At 49.9% G+C, this 20,908-nt stretch overlaps 1 protein-coding gene across 3 annotated transcripts in view; it reads left to right on the top strand.

Annotated features, from left to right (window-relative positions):
* The first annotated feature begins 923 nt into the window (after positions 1–923).
* MAPRE3 (microtubule associated protein RP/EB family member 3) overlaps positions 924–20,908 on the top strand; it is a 71,037-nt gene continuing 51,052 nt past the window's right edge. For 2 of the 3 annotated variants that reach the window (XR_012780657.1, XM_075535722.1), the window contains exon 1: positions 925–1,081. The gene's annotated coding sequence lies outside the window, so the exon portion shown is untranslated. Of the gene's footprint in view, positions 1,082–20,908 lie in introns of all 3 variants that reach the window. The other variant, XM_075535723.1, reaches the window with a different exon arrangement.

Below are 20,908 nucleotides of genomic sequence, written 5' to 3' on the forward strand. Positions count from 1 at the left end.
TGTTATGACAAAGGCACGAAGAGAGGAAGCCCCAGAAGTTATTTGCACACAAGCCCAGTGTGGGGGAGCCTGATGGAGCCGGGCTGGAGGACAAGGGGTGCAATCATGGTAGAGAAAGAGATCCCTCAAAACAGGTGGGACAGGGAATTGTGGGGGCAGGATTGGGAAGGGACGTATCAAAGAGGGAGCTAGTTATGACCATGCAGAACCTAAACCAGAGAGCAGGCAAGATGTAGGAACAAGAGTAAAAATGCACTGGGAGAGAAACAATAACATAATTCAAAGTCTACAGGAGTATAGACTTTTTCCCCTTTTCTTTTAGCTTCCTTTAAGGGTGGGGGGCGGTGTCGACTTTCTGGTCAGAGGTGAAAAAGAATGTTAGACACAGGTAGAGGAAACGGAATATGGAAGTCAGAGTAACAGGCCAAGATCGGAAGCCATCAACCAAGAGAGGGGACAACATCTAGCCTTAGCTGAAGGACGAAGAAATACGCTCCGCTCCTCCTCGGACGGTAGCCACCGGGGAGAAAAGATTTTCCATGGAGCTACTGGAGAATCGGGTGTAAAAGGCTGTTCCTTCGGTGATCAGTTAGAAAGGGCGGAGGAATTGCTACCCTGTTGCTAAGGAAAAAGGAAGGGGCTGTTCCCAGTTGCTATGGTGACAAGGTAAGCGCGTTCCCTCGGTACCGCCGGAAAAGCTCTGAGGCCGGTTCCTCGCCTTGTTGCCATGACAAAAGAGCGGGACTGTTCTCGTCGGGGGGGGGGGGGGGTCCCCCTCCCCCTCCTGCCGCAGTTGCTAGGACGAGGTGGAGGTAGGGTTGTCCTTCGCTCGCCGCCCGGTTGCCGTGGAGACGGCGGGGGCCCTGGCCCCGCCCCTCTCGGCCTGACAGCGCCGGCTGCATCGCGCCTGCGCAGTGCTCTCTTCCCCCCGCAGTCTCGGTGCGTTGAAGCCGGAGACCGCGGCGGCCTCAGCGAGGACCCTCCGCCCCGGAGCCGCCGGCCGGAGCCGCCGCCGCCGCCGCCGCCGCCGCCGCGCCTCAGCGCCCCCGCCGCCGCCGCCGCCGGAGCAGCCTCGCGTACTGTGAGTCCGGGCCGAGGCTACGGCGCCACGGGGCTGAGTCAGCGGGAGGCCGGGCCCGGGCTGGGGGAGGGGAGGCGGGCTCCCCCCACCCCCACCCCGCGCCCTGCACCCCCTAGCCGCGTCGCCCCGTCGGCCCCCGTCCGCCACCCCTCCCCGGGCGCCCCGCGGCCTCTGCCGGCCGGGCCTCCCGAGCCACTCCCCCTCCCCTGCGCGTCCTCCCTGCGGACCCCCCTGGAGGCTGGTGCGCCTCACGCGGCGCTCGCCCGCGCTGGACCCCCGGAACTCCCAAACTGCCGCCCGTCCGCCGGGGCGCCTTCGGCCTGCCCACCCCGACCTGACCGCTTAGCCCAGCGAGGTGGGCGCTCGGGCGGAGGGCGTTCTGGCTGCCCAAACCGTGCGGCCTCGGGGCTCTGCCCCGCGCGCCCCCAACCCTCGCTGGCGGGGGGCGGCTAGACGCCGCCGGCCCAAGGGCCCGCCGAGAGCCGGCGTGCGGGGCGATCACAGTGGTTTTGCAGGGAAGGCACGATCCCCGATTATTTCGTGAACCCCCACCAGTGCCCGGTGGCCTTCTGGCGAGCTGAGCCGCTGCCCTGGCTGTGGCAGTGGCTGTGCAGTGGGAGCAGAGAAAGGGTGACACAGGGGCGCTCAACTTCATGCGCTTCCGATGTGTTGTTGTGAATAAGCATCTGCAGTAGTCTTTAAAAATGCATCCACACTGCACCCCCGTATGCATCCATACCCCCCCCCCTACACACACCCACAGTACAACCCTGGTATAATGTGAGGTTTGGGAAACAGACCTGATACCAACTCTCGAAAGTGCTTACTGTTTGTCTGTTGGGGAGGTTGTGGCAGGACTTGTTCCTGATACCTGTTAATCCAAGTGGTAACCCGACTGACTGACTGACTAAAAGGATTTTAACGGAGTGGAGCCGAAAGGGGAGAACTGAGGTTCCTCCCTAGTGTGGGAATAAGGCCTGGACCCTCTGCCTCCTTCAGCTGTGAGTCTTCACAGAGATTGTCACCTGATAGGGGTTAGAGCATGTTCGGACAATCCCTTGCGTTTGCTACCCATCCACCTGGCCATCTTGCTTTCCCAGATCTGGGATTAGGGGTCGGTCCCAGAGTGTTGCCATTTTTCCAGACTTAGTAGAAACTGGGCTGAAGTCAGAGCGGTTGCCCACAGCCCACAGCTGTCTCTTAATAAACATGCCTGAACTCGAAGGCTCTTGACCACGGTGCGTACGTGCCTCACTGGCAACTTGCTTTGATGTGTTTTTCTTTTTCATTTGACTTCCAGCTTCCAGTATGCTGTTAGAAAACAAGTGTAAATAGTAGCCATCTCTGTTGTCCCACAGGCTTTGTGCTTTCTCACCCTGTGCTGCAAAAGGAATGAGGGGCCCACATCTAAAACTCAGGAGGAAAAAGCTGATGCTGCAAACACTGAGAAATAATGATTTCGCTTTTTTACTTGGCTCAATCATGGTCTATTGGCAGCCTCCGCAGAGCCACTCCCTGCCCCCATGCCCATCAGATTAGTTTACAGCAGCAAAGACGGCTGTCGCCCTACTTTTAAACATAGAGATGGAGTTCAGGAGAACTACAGCCCCCATCCAGCAGTGCAGTTTCTTCTGTTCCGAATGCCAGTCTGGGGTTTGGCGGGATGCACCTGCCTCGGGCCTGATGGGAACTGTGGGGCCTGAGAGTGACATTCCTTTTGTGTGGTCCCCGCTGTGTCACATAGCTCGCCGCAGAAATACCGGAGCAGGGCAGGAGCCAGGCAGCTGTGCTGGCGAGCTGCTCCTCCTGGGCCGGGTGTATTTTGGGAATCAGCAATATTACCGGGGTGGAGGGTTGTGAAGGAAGAAGCAAGAAAGTGTGTCGAGGCGAGGATAGACTCGGGAAGGTATAATTCCAAAGTTCCCATTCCAGTTTGCTGGAATGGTGGGACGGTGCGTTTTCAGAGCCTCAGAATGGTTTTTATAGGGGCTAATTTGCCTTTGAAACCCACACCAATGTTTTATGAGCTAGTGACAATGCCTTTTAAACTGCTGCGATTGGGAAACAGGATTAATACCTGTTTGCTACATTACCTGCCCAGCTGTTACTGGATGTAATAGTAAAGATCAGGGAGAGGGACATGATTTGAACCCAGCTGGACTGCTCACCTCACGGTTGGCGCCTCAAACCCATCAACCACACTGAGGGAGAAAGAGGAGGCTGCCTGTTCCCATGGAGATGTACAGCCAGGGAGACCCTCTGTAGGGCCGCTCACTGTGTGTTGGAGTCAGCGCAGCAGCAGTACCGCTCTATTTGTTGCTGTTAAAACCTAACCCGTAGCGTAGTTTACTGGTTGTTGAAACTCAAATATAATCGATGTTGTGGTTTGGTAGAACTGTAAATCTTTGAATCTAAGACACACCAGCCATTAATCAGCCACTTTCAGGTAAAATTCACTGCGACCCTTTTCTCAGAGGGGCTGGTAGGTTCCAGCCGACCACTGACCTGGCTGTTGGCAGCCAGTGCATACCCCACTACACCAGTTAGGGCCAGCAGTTCAAAACTACTCTTTGAGGAAAAGGTGAGGCTTTGTACTCCCATAAAGACGGAGAGTTTTAGAAACACACAGGGCAGCTCTATTCTGTCAATTGCTTTGAGTCGGAATTGACTTGATGGCAGTGAGTTTGTCTTGTTTGGGGGGGTTTTTGGTTTAGGTGAAATGATAACCTAATTGTAGATTATAGAATGCATCTTGATTGTAGAATGCATCTTGATTTCAGAAGCATTTAACAGCTAGAAAGTGGCAAAACCGAGACTTGAAGGAAGGATTTTCATGTTTTAGAATTAGAATCTACTTGTAATCACCCTGTATAACGACTGCAGGGATGGGCTCCTTCACCTACTTCCTCTAAGCCAGGCCCCTGTGGGGTTGCAAGACCATCTGGAACAAAGCATGGTGGGTGGCGGCTGAGCAGAGGAACCTTCCCATGTGGGACTCCATCCCACCACCTTAGTGTGACACTTCTCAGAACTAAGCCAACTAGCTGTCAGCACACATCTTAAGAGCTGTGCCTGCATATAGCCAAGTAACATCTTTCAGAATCTGAAAAGAAAATGTGATAGCTAAATCTGAATGCGTTTTCCAGCATTGGTTTGTAGACACATTTTCCAAGGCCCCGAGGCATGTGGCCTCCCCATTCCCCATGTTAGGACATTAGAATGGGGGGTTCTCCATGTAGTCAAATGGCCTCAAGCCTAGATTTTTGACACCGAGGCGACAAGAAGTAGGTGACTTGCTCAAGGTCATGCAACTAATGCAGAAAGTATGTGAACTGTGGACAAGCCCAAGTGACCGGTAGCAGCTCTGAGTGGCCAAGTCTGGCTTAGAACCCAGATTTCCACCGAGAGCTGTTTCTGCTACACCCCATTGCTTCATCCCAGAGAGCTTCCATAAAAAATAATTCCATAGTCTGTAATTAGCTGAGCAGACAAGGGCCTGTTTCATCTTCTGCAAGGTTGCAAAGCCAGGTGGAATTCAGTGTCACCCTACCTAATTAAATATTTATTCTTGCCACGTTCAAAATAATATTTTTCCTCACACATTCTGATTTCAGGAAGGCCTTTCTTTTATTTTCATGTGCATCAACTAACAGAAGCAAATGTGAATTGGGTGTTTGAGGTTTGCTCCATGTCTTACCTGAGAGGCTGCAGCATTACCCAGAGCAAGGTGAAGAGGGTTAGAAGGGGGAGAGGAGCGCTGAGGGGAGGAGCAAGCCCCTGGGGCTGCTGCTGGAGTACCTACCTGTCAGCACTTGCAATGCAGCCTGTGAGGAGAGACTTCTGAGCCCTATTCTCGGGAACCAGACAGACCTAAGTTCAAGTTCCAGCCCTGTCATTCCCTGGCTGTGCGACCTAGGGCAAGTTATGTAACCTCGGAGTGCCAATTTCTCATCTGTAAGCCTGGAACGACAACCATCTGCTTTGGCAGGATTGCCCTGGGGGCTAAAAGAAAGAATGTGGAGTACCTGCCCAATGGGAGCTAGTAATGGTCACCTTACACATTTACGACAGTACACAGGAAAAAAGAAATGCTGTGAAATGTTGATCGGATCTGAAGTTCGTCTTAGGGCCTCAGATCACAGCTCCAGGCTCTCTGCAGCCAGGCTCTGGGTGTGTTGGAGACGCACAGAGAAGCGATTGGTCCAGTGAAGATCTAGCCCAGGCAGGATTATTTCAGCTGCCCGTAGGAATATCTGAACTGTCTCTTTGTCTGCATGTGTTCAGCTGACCTGGTTATCTGAAAGACTGGCAGGGAAGGAGCAGTTAACTGGAGGACACAGGCTTGGTGTGTTTGTGCTTGTTGTGGGGGCAGCTAAGCCTCCATAGGGGAGGAGGAGGCCAGCCATGGACGAGACGTCCATCTGAAATGGAAAAGCCCAACCTCTTGCTTGTGAGTACTGCTCGCATAGCCTCCATTCCTCTCCTCTCCTCTCCCCTCCTCTCCTCTCCTCTCCTCTCCTCTCCTCTCCTCTCCTCTCCTCTCCTCTCCAACCGCGGGCTGGGTTGAGATAGGCTTCTGTGTTTGTGAAATCCAGAGGTCTAGAAGGCCCTCCTCCCCACTGACCTGCTCGAGGAGCCACCAAGGGAGGTCATTTGTGATGGCAGCCTTTACAGAGTAGCTCAAGGCAGAGATGACCGAATCATCAGGGAGCCAGGCCAACTGCTCAGATGCAGGAAGGGCAGAGTCATCCCCACTCCTTACATGAGTTCAACCTCCTTCGGGGAGCGGCCCAGGGAGATGCAGCTACAGTGTGAAAAGTTGAACCCGGGAATGCTTACTTCCCTCTGAGCGGTGGGACTTGGGAAGGGGAGAAGGAGACTCAAGGGAAAATTTCATTTTTTTTACTTGGCATGCATTTTTCCTTTGTGTTGTATGGAGGAGCCTTGGCAGCATAGTGGTTACACATTGGGCTGCTAACCTCCAGGTTAGCGGTTTGAAATCCCCAGCTGCTTCTTGGGGGGAAAAGAAGAGGCTTTGTACTCCTATAAAGAGTTACAGTCTTGGAAATGGACAAGGGGCAGTTCTACCCTTCCCTGCAGTGTCGCCAGGAGTCAGAATTGACTTGATGGCAGCCAGGTGGGCTTTGATTTGGTGCTGTATTTGAATTGTTATAAGAAGCAGGTACGTATGCCTTTGTAATCTAATGAAGGCCGTAGTGTGGTACAGAAGAAGTAGTTGCTTGTAATCCCAGCCTTCAGTGCACAGGGCAGCAGGTAAGGTCAGACTATTTCCCTTTAAGCAGTGTTCACCAAATGAAGCGATTAAACCCAAACCAAACTCACTGGCAGAGTCCACTCCGACTCAGTGACCCTATAGCACAGGATAGAACTGCCCCTCGGGGTTGCTGAGAATGTAACCCTTTATGGGAGTAGAAAGTCTCCAGGGCGGCCCGTGGTTTCAAACTGCTGACCTTGTGATTCCTGCCCGACTCATAACCTGCCGGGCCACCAGGGCTCCTCCAGGAGGCGAGTAATTGAGGGCAGTCCGCAGCTGTGGGGTTCGTCCTGAGGTGCTGTAACCCGGCTGGAAAGAGCAGGCGTAGAGCTTCCAAGGCTGTAAGTCGTCAAGAGAGCGGAGTGCCAGACCTTCTGCCCACCGTGTGGCTGGTGGCTTTGAGCTGTCGGTCTGAGGTTGGCAGTTGAGCGCTTTAGTCACTGTGCCTCCCTGGCTCCTTCTGTCAGCGTAGGACCCTCCCATATGACTGCTTCCCAGGCACTCCAGCGACTTCTCTGACCTTCTTCCTAGTTTCTTCATTTCCTTCTTGAGAACAGCCCACTCTTTCTTAGAACCAGCGGAACGTGTAACCAACTCTTTCTGTAACCGGCTGGTGCCAAGTTCTTGCTCAGCTAGAATGGCCTTAAGACCTGTATGAAAAATCCATGCCCCTTACGTGACTTCAAGAGGGCTTGCCATGTGCAGCACCCTTGGCTGACGTGCCGGAGTGCTCTGTTATAGTAACTGCATTTTAGAATTGATTGAGCATGACTTTAGCAAGTGATTTATTAACTATTGCTATGAGGAGTACCTGGTAAACCATGATAAAATCACTAAATATTGTGGAGCTTTTCATTTGCTCTACACTGGCCAGCGGTATTTAATAGCCATCTGTTCTGTTTATTATAGAAAGATGACACATCTGCCACTAGGGCATGTGTTTTGGGTTGCTTACCTCCGAGTTAGGGTGGGCCAGGGTGAGTAATTCATCTGTCACCACCAGGCTATCCTTTGGCCAAGAATACAAAATTGTGACCATTGGCCAAGGTTGGTGGGCCTTCCTGCAGTCCAAGATGGTTTTTCCTCTGAACAGAGTTGACAGCAGTGCTGGTCTAACCCCTCTTTTTTGCGCTCGCTCGCTACCATTATTCTCTACCGACTTCGTTCATCTGGCCATCTTTGCATAACGTATGTGTTTTGCCCCTTGGACACTTCATTGGCCTTAAGTAAATAAAGACTTTCTCGCTGCCATTGAGTCAGTGCTGACCCACAGGGAACCCCGTGTGGGTTTCCAAGGCTGTAACTGCTTTAGCCCGACGAGCTGGTGGTGGTTTCGAACTGCCAACTGTACCCAACACATGACCTCTGCACTACCAGGGCTCCAAATACTTAACCTATCTAAAGTGTTTTGACTCCAAATAATTTTTTTTCCTAAAACTGTTTGCTATACATAGGAAATTCATACCATGTGTGTGCTATATTGAAAATAACTGAGCAGGAAACATGGCTACAAATCTGCCAAATAGTTTGACATTATGTCTGAAAAGCCTGAACAGTCCATGTCTTAGTTCTCTAGAGCTCCTGTAACAGAAATTCCACAAAGGATGGGTGCCTTTAACAACCAGAAATTTGTTCAAGAGGCTAGAAGTCAGGATTTGGGGCACCAGCTCTAGGGGAGGCTTTCTGTCTGGGGCTCCGGAAGACGGTCCCTGCTTCTTTTCAGCTTCTGCTCTTGGGAGATCCTCATGATGTGGCTCGATGTCTGTCATCTCCTAGCTCTGCTGCTCCCTGTCACTGAATCTCTTCTGTCTCAGACAAGAGTTCTAACCCATATTAATCCTGCCTCATTAGCATAACAAGGAACCCCCTTCCCCAATTGGATTGTAACCACAGATATAGAGGTTAGGATTTATAACATTTATTTTAGAGGACTACAATTCAATCTATAGCAGTACACTTACCTTTAGTCAAGAAGTTTCAGTTCTAAGAATATTTTATTAGTGCAATTTGACCAAAACTAACAAAAATTTAAAACAGCCAGCCAGCAAAGTTGGCAAGATGATCACAAGGCAGTTACCTTTTATGATGAACTTATGATTATTTTGTTTCACTGTTGCCATAATTAATGATAAACATTTCTTCTCAAAGGCGTTCCGTTAGATGGCTCCTTCACTTCTTGGAGAGACTACCTAATGTATTTTTTTGGTACTTGTGCCTTTAAAGCATAGACTAGCAAGTTCAAAGTCCATTCATTTCATGAAGTAATCTCTCTTGACCCAAATAAGAAGTAAACTAAAACAATTTTTTAAAGTTGGTCTTTGCGTTCTAATTTGAATAATTTTCTGATGACTTTTCAAAAGACTTTGGTCAAACCCTGTCTGCCACAGGCCACTGTTTGAGGCAGCCTTTCTTTGTCCATTTGTGGTGCTGTGGCTTTCAGGTCTTCTGGCTTCCCAGTCATCTGGCCTTTATATTTGGCTTCCTTTTAGGCATGGGGACCTGTGGGCCTGTCTGTCTGCTCTCTTTGGAAGGGCTATGTCCTGATGACCTGCCGCCCCTCTCCTCCCCCTGCCCGTGGTTATAATCTGTGTAACCATCATCTCACAGGCCCTGTTTTCTTCTAGGGATGGAGAAGGTTGAATGTTTCACCAGTGACCATCTGCCTGGAGCAGAAGCCCTCAGTGAGGCCAGGCTGGCCCACTCCCTCCTTGCTTCGTTTGGTGGGGGAGGGGGAGAAGGAAGGGAGCAAGGGGCAGCAGGGGGCAAGGAGAGCAGACCTGGGAAGTGTCCTCTCGCCTCATCTTTCCCATCTACATATACAGTGTCCTGGGCTGTGATGGTCAGTCAGGTGGACTGATAGCTGTCCTCTACTGGATGGAGGTCACAGGATGTCTGGCTTCCTTCGGGGGATCCAGGACTTGGAGTTGAGGGCCATATGGCCTGTCACACAGCTTGACCTGTGCTGCGGTAAATGTTTGCTAAGCAGCATCTGACTCTCTTTGTAAATGGTTCTGACTACCCAAACACCTGTCCCAGGTGGGACAGAGGCCTTACCAGCCATCTGGGATTCTTCACGGACAAGGTTTGGTTCTGGCTGACTGGAGGAGAGTCCGCCACATGGACAGCTCCCTTGTCTGGAAGGCGTCCATCTAATCTTGAGGGCATTGTTGTCCTGGGCACCTTGTAATTTAAATTGTGTTTCCTGACTGGTAAGAAATGAAACCTTAGCTGCCTCTGAGTCAGCAGGACCGTGGTGGGACCGGTGTGCATGTTGCCATGGGATCGGCAGCAGTGGATGAAATGAAATACCCTTCTGGTGTGAGGAGGGTCTCACGGAAGGCTTATCTCGGTGGTGTGCTGTATACTATGAAGCCAGACGGTTGGCAGTCAGCTGTCAACTACCACCGGCTCCCAATTCCCTTCAGGCTCCTGCCGCTCACCAGGGACTCTGGTTGATTCTCCGGTTTGTTCTCCTTTTAGATTGGTAACACCCGCAGCTGAACGCTCCCAATGTTGGCATCCTGTTCACACCTTTAAGTAACAGGACCACTGTTACGTGCAGAGATGTGAGCTGCTGACCCCAAAATAGCAAAGTGTCATGATTTGAGATAACTGGGTAAGGCTTGTATTCCCCAAGGAAGTATATAGTTCCCAGGCTTATAGGTGAGTCATATAAATTTGCATATTGTCTTCACAAGGCCTTGTACTATGAATGTGCTCTACAAGTGCTCTCCAAGCCCCCTCTTGGTATTTCGTGGTTCTTTGGCATAGTAGGAAATAAAAGAAAGGAGACACAGCCCCTGTCCGTGAGGAGACTGTGTCTACCTCTGGAGATATGATGTACACGAGAAGTGATTAGTACATCAGACACTTTGGGATGTCCCTAATGTATTCTTGGTGCTTTATCACCTAAGACACAGGCTTGTGTGATGTGGAACTCAGCTTAGAGTCTTGTGAGAGAGTTGGGCACAGACACATATAGGAGTCCCTACAACATCCAGGGCAGGTAAGCCAGAGGGAGAGCAGCAAGGCTTCTGGGAGTGGGGCACACTGGAGCGGGTGTGGGGCAATGCAGGGGTGCACCAGAAGATGGACCAGTAAGAGAATTCCGGCGACAGCATACTGCAGAGTCTAAGCACAAAAGGTGACATCTGAAACTTGTGAACTGGAACCATCAGAATCAACTTCACAAAGGAAGTGGAACCTGGCCTGGCCCTGAGGGTGTACACGCGCGGACTAGTCGGCGTGCCAGAAAGCCTGTCTATGAGGTGGGTGCAGCCTCAGCAAAGAACTGGCCAAGGTGAACACTTGCAGCAAGCCAGCCCTGATCAAACCGAGGGTGAGGGCTGGTTTGGAGTTGGTTGACTAACGGTGACATCAGCCAGAAAATGGGAAGTTGAAGAGACGTGTGGAGATGAATTTCATGGTAGACATGGAGAAATGGAGGTGACAATGAGGACAAAGAGACAGAAAAGGAGGATGAGGTTGAGCCTAGAGCTACAGATATGAATGTCACCAGCAGAGTGGAGGAAAAGGCTTCCCTGGGGGCGAAGCAGGGAGAACCCTGAGCCCCAGGTGAGAGTCTAAAAATTGTCCCCAGCTGGGAATGGGGTGCACGCATGTAAGTTAGCGTGGCTCCGTGTGGAGGGGAGAGAAGAGGGCTTCTGCACTGCTGCTGTAACTGGGGGAAAAATTGGTGCCGATTGAGGATGCTCTCGGTGAAGCGACCCTCTGGTGATGGCAGCCAGGCGCGTCAGCCCAGAGGAATGGAGAGTAAGAAGGTGGAGGTGACCCGGGAAGGGAAATAGGGAAGCGGAACAGAGGTCACCAGAAGCCGCAGTGGGACCCAAGGTTTCATTGGGGTGAAATCATTCTATCCCTCGTCATCAAGCACTTAAACCTGTAACGTATGTATTTTTGTGTATTGTTTTTACATGTATTCCCACAACAGATTTCTCGATAGCAACGTAATCTATGTCTTTGCCACTTCAAATCTTCCATTTCTGCTGTGGCGGCTGCTGCTGCTGTGGCTGCCAGGCACCATTGAGTCAGTCCCGACTCGTAGCGACTCGGTGTACAACCGAAGGAAACACCGCGCGGCCCACTGCACCGGCCTCACAATCGTCCTGTGCCGCGGTTCTCAACCTTCCTCATGCCGTGACCCTTTCATGCAATTCCTCATGGTGTGGTGACCCCCAACCATACAGTTATTTTCCTTTCTACTTCGTCACTGTCATTTTGCTACTGTTATGAATTGGGCGACCCCTGTGAAAGGGTCATTCGATCCCCAACAGGTTGAGAGCTGCTGGTCTTATGTCTAAGCTCATTGTTGCAGCTGCTGTGTCCATCCATCTTGTCAAGGGCCTTCCTCGTTTTCACTGCCCCTCTACTTGTGTGTATGTGTGTGTGTGTGTGTGTGTGTGTGTGTGTGTTAATGCTTGAAGTGAACTTGTTTGTCACAAGACTCCAAGTCCATTTCAGTTCCTTTTTCCTCCTTTTTTCTGTAAGACACTCAGACCACTGTTTAGGTTGGAGGGCTCACCACCCCTCTGCTTTACCAAGCATGATGTCCTTCTCCAGGGACTGGTCTCTCCTGGTAACACCTCCACAGGGCGTGAGACATTGCCTCCAAGGAGCACTTGGCTGTTCTTCTGTGGTATCCCAGCGCATTGACAACAAGTATGCTTCATCATTAATCTAGTATGGAACAAGTGGGTGGTCCTCCACATTTTACCATGACACAAATCTCTGCTTCAAATGCCCCTGTATACGACACTGACTTCTCTTGTGAGTTATTTCTTCAGGGACACTCAAGTAAGTGGGATTACACAGGCAGAGGGTGATACAGTTTTTGCTTCATTTGCTCCTTGCTTGCTTGCTTGCTTGCTTTTAAATAAGCTTGCTCTACAAGTTCTCCATGATGATCAGTTTACAGCCAGAGTGAGAGTTTTGTGTCAATCTGAAAAGGTTTCTAATGCAAGAGGTCTGCGCACGTGTAAATGGAAAAGGAGCCACTTGAAGGAAATATTCCAGGTACAAGAGAGGAAGGAAGCAGTGGGAATGATCTCGAGTCCTCAGGGAAGGGGTTGCCTCAAAGGTCCGGAAGTTTCCTTGCCTTTTCCTCGGAGGAGCGACTACAGGACTTTCTGCCCTTGACTTGCTGGGTGAAGTCCAGGGAGCATGGCTGAGGTTCCTGCTAGGATAAGGCCTTCATCTTCTCAGTCAGATAGGCCCTGGGCCACTCCCTGTGGGGGAGCAGTGGGGCCCTGAACCAAGGCAGTGAGAGAAGAGGGAAAGTCCTTTTGAGCAGGGTGGAGGCGTCTATGAATTCATAAAGGGCCAAGGCTCGGAAGGCATCTAGCCTGGAGAAGCCGCAGAAAGTGGAGAGGTGGCACCAAGATTCGGGGCAGCTCAGCACATCCAGGGAGGCAGTTAAGTCAGTGATGGGGCCAGCTAAGATCAGAGGCAGTGGGAGCCTTGCAGATCCAGGATGGGCATTGGTGGTCAGCGGGGCAGAGGAGCAGAACAATCGCGGGGTCCAGGGGGGCCAGATAGCTGGTTTAGACCGTGAGGAGTAAGGAGGTTGACAGGAGAGGACAATTTTAATTTTGAAATTTGGAATGAGCTGTCTTTAAGTTGTCTACCTTTGTACGATGTTTGGAAGAGCTGTGTCTTTGGGCTGTGGCTGGATTCTCGGAGACTGGTGACCAAGAGGATGCTGGAGTCCGAGTGGACCGGGTGTGAGCCGTGAGGAGGCGCCCCTGGTCAGCCACACATTCCTGTGGTCCCTGCCTGTCCACCCGAGCGTTGCAGTCAACCACCAGCCCTTTACCACCCAGAGTGTTTACAACCTGAGAGGGCAGGCCTTCCCTGGGCTGAAGAGTCACATCTTGGTTGAACTGGTGTGTGGGCCTGTCTGGCCAGATGCCCTCCCAAGCCATGCCTCCCGGTGTCTGTGAGTGGAGCTGCTGTGTCCTCCAGCAGGGACAGCCCTTGCCAGGATCACCTGAGCTTCCTGAGTGCAGTGCGGGTTCCATGTCCTCATGCATCCCCCCTGCTGGTGCCTTTGCACAGTGTCCAGACTAAACAGCTGTGCCAAGAGGCCCTGCTTCCTCCCGTGCCTACTTTGAACCTTGGAGTTTGCCTCCTCCCGCCCCTCGCCTAGGCCATCCCTGGCCCTGACACTACCCACCCCACCTTGGACGTGGCCGTTATTTCACTTTCCAACTCACATCATTTCCAGTCTGCACAACTGAAAGTAGTTGGGAGACCTTGCCTGTCACGTACACAGCTACTCAGGCAAAGCAGCCCCAGGGGCTGACAGCAGGGCACTGAGCAGGTTGGATGTGTGGGGTAAGTCGGGGACAGGAAAAGCCAGGGCCAGTGGTTTGCATTCTTTTTTGAGACAGAAGAGCCATCCTGATTATTCAGGAGCCATAAATATATCTTTACTAATGAAATTACCATGATCTGAATAATATCCTTTAATGTCAGTTTGACTTGTACTGAAAAGAGCCACATTTGTCTCTCGAGCTGTAGTTTGCCGACTCCTGTTCTAGACCCTAAAACTGAGTCCAAACCCAGGCTGGGCATTTTGTAAACACCACTTTATTAAAACCAGGACCTAAGCAGGAGTGTGGCTCCCTGCCAGTCCCTTCCGGGAAGGAACAAACAGCTTGCTGTGCGGGCCTCCAGCCAAGTTGGGCTGGAGCAAAGGTGCATTGTGTGGCACGTAGCATTAAATGGCTCTCTGTAAACATAGCCTCCCACCTCGGTCTGTCCTTTTCTTCTGGTTAGCCGAGGTGGGAGTAACTAGCCCTTGGCCCATAATTAGATGAAGTGAGTAGTAAGGTGAAAACTGATAGGCTTATTTGTAATAGAGAACCTCGAACTTGGGGTTAGGAGACCTGGGCCAGGAGTTTGTGACCTTGAACAAATGGCATCTCTTCCTTGATCCCATTTCCTTTACTGTAAAATAAAGGCTCTCTGCATAGGCTTTTTTTCTCTGCTCGGAACATTCTTTCCTGGCCCTTTAGCGCTCACGCTCGGTAACTTCTTGTGTCTTGGTTTAAATGCCACTCCCCCGGGGACACCTCAGTGACCTTCCCCACCCCAGCGCCAGACCAGGTCATGACTGGCTTCCATGACAGGGTGTCCCAAATGGGGAATTCATTTTAATGAATTGTCGCCAGTATTTTCACAATGACTATAGATCAGAACACATCAGGCCTTCCAGCTCAGATTAAGGGGTAATAATTGTTCAATAAAAATTGTTTTATTATATATGTCTATGTATGCGTCTGTAAATAAGAGGTTGTGATATAAAGTATGTATTTTTTATTATTCACTAAGTTTTGAAGGCTTTGCTTCCAAAATACCCTCAGCATATCCCTTTCCTCTACAGGACCGAGTGTGGCTATATTCACATAATTGTTTGAGTTATTGTGTTATTTCCCTCTACCCTAATGAGGCAGAGACCACAAGACAATCAGTTTCCCATCCCAGGCCTGACACATAGAGGGGACTTGACAAGTCACAAATTGGTAATGGATGGATTTCCAAGGGGTCTTCTGGTGCGGCTCGGTCTATGAAAGGGTCCTAAGCATAAGGTTATGACTGCAATAATCAACAAAAGAGCCCTCATCTGTATCCCTAATGGACAAGGCTATCAAGTTCTTTGACTTTTCAGTCTCCAGGGCGGCGGGGGGGTGGGGGGGGGCGGGGAGTGGCCCTGGAAAAAAAACAACTGAGGAAGCCAAAACTACCAGTTCCTCTTAGCTGACGATGGGAATGTGGGGAGAGGAAGCCATCAGCCTGTTCCAGAATGCCTCACTTAGGCAGAATTGACTTTTGATGAATAGAGAGACAGAGGAGACAGTCAATGACCAAGTTCAAACCACATGGTCTAGGTGAAGAAAAGCACCAGCTGTTTAGTGGAGCCTCCCCCAGGGGTTGATCCCCTCGGCCTGGGTGCTGAGTCCCTGGCCCAGCAGCCCTTTAGCTCATAGTGCAGACCTCAGACCTCCGTTTCCCCGGCAGCGTATCCAGCCCTGCCTGCCTGCTCTCTAGAGAAGTGGTGTGCTTCCTCGGGGAGCTCTCTGAACCTCGCCCGTGGGAAGAACAGGCAGAGTGAGCACCCTGTGCCGTTCTAGGCGTGACAAGGCCTCAGATTGCCGGATGCCCCAGGGCCTGGAAAGTTCCGATTGGCAAAACCCAGGAAGGCAGAGCTGTGGTCAGAATCTGTCCCAGGATGTGCAGACAGGTCATCATCACTCAAGAAGACACCTGCCTGTGAGGCCCTCTTGAAGGATGTCAGGAACCCTGTCAGAAATGTTTCAGAAGGCCCAGTTTGTTTCTTTTTCTTTGAAGCTCATCATGGGAACTCTTGACGGTTTTGCCAGCATCTAGCTGTCCTTGTGGAAACCCTGTTGTTGGCTACCTGGAGCAGGTGACCTCTTTAAGAGGAAGCAGGGAATGGCTTGTTGAGTCGAAGCTCCCAGAACTGTTAGTGGAAACCTGCGAAGGTAAGCATTGCTTCTGGCTTGGCTTCCTGGAACAGACAGAGGCTCCCCGGCAGCACCCTAAAGCAGCTTTCCAGGATACCGGAGGGAGTGTACACTTTATCCCTGAGCACCAGCACCTCAACTCCGGGCTCCCTTCTCCATGTTGGGGTCCCTCACTGCAGCCAAGCCCTTCGTTATTCCTCACCCCGCCCTAGTAATGCTTGCATCGATCCCTTAGCTTTCCCGTGAGTGCTTTTTTTTAATTCTCAAAATCATTATCCTCCCTCTGTTTTCAGAAAAACTCATAAGAGCATTGTGTGTTTAACTAATATGTCTCATACATAACCTATTGTCATGAAATCGATGCCAACTCATGGCCACCCTATAAGAAAGTGAGAACTGCCCCCTCCCCACAGGGTTTCTAAGGCTGTAACCTTTTCTTTCTTCCTTTCTACACTTTATTCAATGCAACTCAGCATTTGATCTCACTCTTTTTTTGTTCTGTCTTTGATGATTAGTGTTTAATGCTGCAAATATGTTCTTTTAAAAAAACAAATTTATTGGGGGCTTTTACAGCTCTTATCACAATCTGTCCATGTGTCAAGCACATTTATGCATATGTTGCCATCATCATTTTCCAAACATTTTCTTTTTGAACCCTTGGTATGGGCTCATTTTCCCTTCCCCACCTTCCCTCATGAACCCTTGATAATTTATAAATTATTTTTTCATGTCTTAAACCAACCGCTCTCCCTTCATCCACTTTTTCAGTGTCTGTCCCCCTGGGAGGAGGTTATATGTCAATCATTGTGATTGGTTCTCCCTTTCTCCCCCCACCTTCCCCTTACCGTCCTGGTATCGCTATTCTCATTATTGGTCCGGGGGGGTTCATCTGTCATGGATTCCCTGTGATTCGAGCTCTGTACCCGTGTACATGCTCTGGTCTGGAAGGCTGTGATCTTTTTGTGAACAGGCTGCCACATCTGTCTCCAGCAGAGCGGCCAGTGGGTTCAAACCACCGACCATCCAGTTAGCAGCCAAACACTTTAACCATTGCACCACGCGGGCTCATTTAATACAAGAGACATCAAAAAGTTTGTGGGGAAACTGAATTAAAAGGTAATGGGATTGTCCACAGACTTTTTTAACCCCCTTGTGTGTAGTAACTACTCACTGACTCACTGCCATTGGGTCAATTCTGACTCATAGCAACCCTACAGGACCGAGTTGAACTGCCTCTGTGGGTTTCTGGGACTGTAACCCTTTACCGGAGTAGAAAGCCTCATCTTTCTTGTACGAGGCAGCTGGTGGTTTCAAACTACTGACCTTGCAGCCCATTGCATAACCTCTACCCCACCAGGGCTCCTCTGTATGTAATGATCGTCATAAAAATCTTTTTTTAAATAACGATTGTGATTCGAGTTTACCTTTAAAGTTAAATGTTAAGACTTTGACAGACAAAAAATTAAAATCTTCCATAATCCTGATGCTAGAGAGAATAATTCTTTGCTAGTTTAATTGCTTGTTTGCTGACTGTTCTTGGGAAAGAAAGAGTGAATGAGAAAAGCTAAAGCGCTGCTAATTCTGTCCCTCTGTTAAGATAGTAGTGGCACCAAGGGATGGCTAAGGTGCACTTTAACCCTAACCCCTGCCCACAGCTACCCCAGGTAAACACAGAGTCCAAGTGCAAGCACAGGCTCTGCAAACACAGCTTCCAGACCCTCTTCCAGCTCCCTCCCTCGTCCTCCCAGGAGTGACCGCTCCAGTTGGCACCGTTGCTTTTCACAGTGGTGGACTTACTACTACTGCATTTTCTTCCAGTCCTAACATGAATCTTTTACCTCAGTTGGAATGATATCCGCTTACAGTTGTTCCAGTAGTCACGTTCAAGGGCCAGTGCACCATACGTGGGGAGAGCACCTCCATTGCCCCAGATAACATTATACCTGGTTTTCTTTTTATCCCCAGTGATACGATTGCCAAGCCACTGAAAGAGCAGGTCAGGGAACCCCTGCTGCTGCTTCTCACCAACTTGCAGCATCTCCAGTGATATCACTCATTGTCTCCTGAGTCTAGGAGGCTCTTAGTGCAGGGACCCAGGTCCAAAAAGACGTGTTCTTCCCCTTGCTCTGCCGCTTCTTAATGGTAGTGAGGTCTCCTCTGCAGCTACTGCGACTGACTCCCTGGAAGCATGGTGGGTGGGGTGACCAAACCGGCCAGTCCCTCTGTAGGGTGCTGTGAACCTTACTGGCACGGCCATCCCTCAGAAGGGCTTCCCTAATCTTATTCACATTGTTGTCAGGCTGTTACAAATACCTTATTTTCATAGTCCTACCCAATCAGTTTCAGGGAGTCCCGGGGACTATGGCTGGAAGGGGCATGTGGTTGTAACTCACTATACCGCACCAGCATGGCCCCAGAGTGGCCTCTGCAGGTAAGAGAACCAAGAGGAACTCGTCAGCTTAGACGTGAAAAGAGATTGGATCCATCGGTATGTTGGTTTCCTAGGAACAAATTACCACAAACACAGTGCTTTAAAACAACACAAGTTTATCAACTTAAGAAGTCCCAAACTGGTCTCAGTGGGTGTAGTAGGCTGAATAGCAGCTCTCCCCAAAATATAAATACACACACACCCTGATTCCAGGGCCCTGTGAATATTACCTTCATAGCAAAAGAATGAATATCACCTTAGATAGCAAACTGTATGATTAAGTTGATGATCTCAAGAGGAACACTTTATCCTGGAATATCTGGGGTAACCCAACTACTATCCAATGTATCCCTCTAAGATGGCGGCAGAAGTTTTCAGAGTGAAGGGAGGAGACAATGGAAACATGAAAGAGCAGATTCACTATAAAGCAAGGGATACCTTTAGGACCAGGGGTGAGGGGCGATACCGGGAGGGTAAAGGGAGGGTTGGTTGGAAAGAGAGAACCGATTATAAGGATCTACATGTGACCTCCTCCCTGGGGGAGGGACAACAGAAAAGGGGGTGAAGGGAGACATCGGACAGAGCAAGATATGACAAAATAATAATTTATAAATTATCAAGGGCTCATGAGGGAGGGGGGAGCGAGGAGGGAGGGGAAAAAAGAGGACCTGGTGCAAAGGGCTTAAGTGGAGGGCAAATGCTTTGAAATTGTTGAGGGCAATTAATGAATAGATGTGCTTTACACAAGTGATGTGTGTATGGATTGTGATAAGAGTTGTCTGAGCCCTAATAAAACGATGAAAAAAGAAAGGTGGTGGCGGAGGGTCTGCCACAGCACTCAGCTGTAGTGCTCCTCAGACAGCGGCGAGCCTTTCACGTGACCGTCACTAATAAACCTAGTGCCTGTGGAGAGCAACCCTCTGGAGATGAGCCAAAGGGTGAGTCACTGGACGTATCCAGGGTAGTGGATTACAGATAATACCAATTCACTGCCATCAGGTTGTGATCCCAAAATAAGGCTCCAGGGCACAAAGGAGATGCTGTGACTCCCACTGTGAAAGGCAGAAGGGAACGTGAGACGCTAAGAGTCACGTTTCACAACGTATTTCCACGTAGGACAGGATATGCTGTTGGATGCCGTAAAGTCATTTCCAACCCTCAGTGACCTTACGCACACTGCCCGGTCCTGCTCCTGTTTGAGCCCAGGGTTGCAGCCTCTGAGCCAGTCCATCTCCTAGAGGACCTTCCTCTTTGGGCTGCCGAGAGACCAAGCTTGATGTCCTTCTCCAGGGACTGGTCTCTCTTGGCAATATGGCCAAAGTATGTAAGACGAAGCCTCACCCTCCTTATCTCTAAGGACCAGCCTGACCATAATTCTTCCCAGACAGATGTTTGTCTTTTCAGCAGTCCAGGGTACTTTCAGTATTCTGCTCCAGCACCACAATTCAAATGCATGGATCCTTCTTCAGTCTTGCTTATTCAATGTCCAACTTTCACATACATGTCAGGGGAAGCCAGCCCCTAACACATCATTACGGGTCCGGTAGGCGCAATTGTACAGCGATAATAAGTAAAGATCATAGTAAAGTTATAGAGAGCATGAGAGATAGAAGTAATGAAATAAATGGAGTCAGTCACGATTCATGGTAGCATGCTCGCCTCTGCCCTGCATGATGGTCCACTTGGAGGGAGAGAGTCCTTTTTAATGCTAGCCCAGTCTTTTTATATTCTCCGGGGACATGCAAGCCCCCTAATTACAGGTGAGTATATACATCACAGGGAGGGATTGTGCTATAGATAATACAGTAATGAGAGGGGGTGGTCTAGGCACATACATGCAACAGTAAGAGGAGGAATTGGGGGTATACATGTGATAAGATGGGCGGATAACTTAACTTTCTTTGGATGTCACAGAGTCAGTTGGCCTGTTCCCTGACTCAGCTGATAGAGATCGTTATTGGTAGGATGAGAACGCTTGGTCACAGGCCTCAGGGAGGCATAGTTTATTGTCCCCAGTAGCAGGGAGTGAGGCCTGCCATATAGTCTGGTGACTAACTATCCTCGGGGAGGATGTCTGTAAGCGTCTGACCTCTCCCCACACATACATAGGGAGCAATTGAAAATACCATGGCCTGGGTCAGGTGCACTTTAATTCTCTAACATCCTAGCTTTTCAGCACTCTAAAGAGGTCTTGGGTAGCATACTTACTGAATGCAACACATCTTTTGATCTCTTGACTGCAGCTTCCATGAGCATTGATTGTAGTTCTCAGCAAAACAAAATTCCTTGACAACTTCAACCTTTCCTCCATTTATCTTGCTGTTACCTTTGGTCTAGTTGTAAAGATTTTAGTTTTCTTTACAATGAGTTGTAATCCATTGAAAACTGCAATCCTTGATCTTCATCAGCAAGTGCTTCAAGTCCTCACTTTCAGCAAGCAGACTTGTGTCATCTGCATATCTCAGATGTTAATAAGCCTCCCTATGCCACATTCTTCTTCAAATAATCCAACTTCTCTGGTTATTTGCTCCGCATACAAATTGATTAAGTAGGGTGAGAGGACACAATCCTGATGACACCTTTCCTGATTTTAAACCATGTAGCATTCCCTTGTT

This window comes from Tenrec ecaudatus, chromosome 17 (genome assembly GCF_050624435.1).
Source record: "Tenrec ecaudatus isolate mTenEca1 chromosome 17, mTenEca1.hap1, whole genome shotgun sequence".
NCBI lineage: Eukaryota > Metazoa > Chordata > Mammalia > Afrosoricida > Tenrecidae > Tenrec > Tenrec ecaudatus.